General features: G+C 29.1%; 1 protein-coding gene across 1 annotated transcript in view; it reads left to right on the forward strand.

The window, feature by feature from the left end:
* The window catches only part of LOC119590625 (wiskott-Aldrich syndrome protein family member 2-like), a gene marked incomplete in the record, with an annotated part of 42,196 nt that overhangs the window by 15,295 nt on the left and 26,431 nt on the right, over window positions 1–470 (forward strand).

Consider the following 470-nt stretch of genomic DNA (forward strand, 5'->3'; position numbering starts at 1 on the left):
TTACATATATGTAAGTATATTAGTTTTGTGAACTCAGTTTAATGCATATGTAATATACTTTGATATATATGTTCAACAAATAAATGTTATATATTGACTTCATACCTGAAAAGGAAAAAAAATCAAAACAGTTACATTGTTTTGGTTAAAAGATTTTGATCATAGGGGCAATGTCACAACAAACAAAACAACATCCAGTTCAGGTTATAATGCTGCCCCTAGGCTTACTATAATTTTTACCTAGATTTTGCTCATGGGGACGGAAGGGGCACATACAATAATTTATCCTCAACAACAGGCAAAAGAAATTGTGGTTATCTTATTATGACTGTTTACCTGACAATTATGCATTTCATGGAACAGTTCCCTTAAGAAAACAAAGAAATCAAATCACTTGTTTTTTTATTTCTTGCTTTATTGAATACATAGATTTTTGTTAATGGCTGAATTTTGTATTTGTTTAACTGTAT

Source organism: Penaeus monodon, chromosome 27 (assembly GCF_015228065.2).
Source record: "Penaeus monodon isolate SGIC_2016 chromosome 27, NSTDA_Pmon_1, whole genome shotgun sequence".
Classification (NCBI taxonomy): Eukaryota; Metazoa; Arthropoda; class Malacostraca; order Decapoda; family Penaeidae; genus Penaeus; species Penaeus monodon.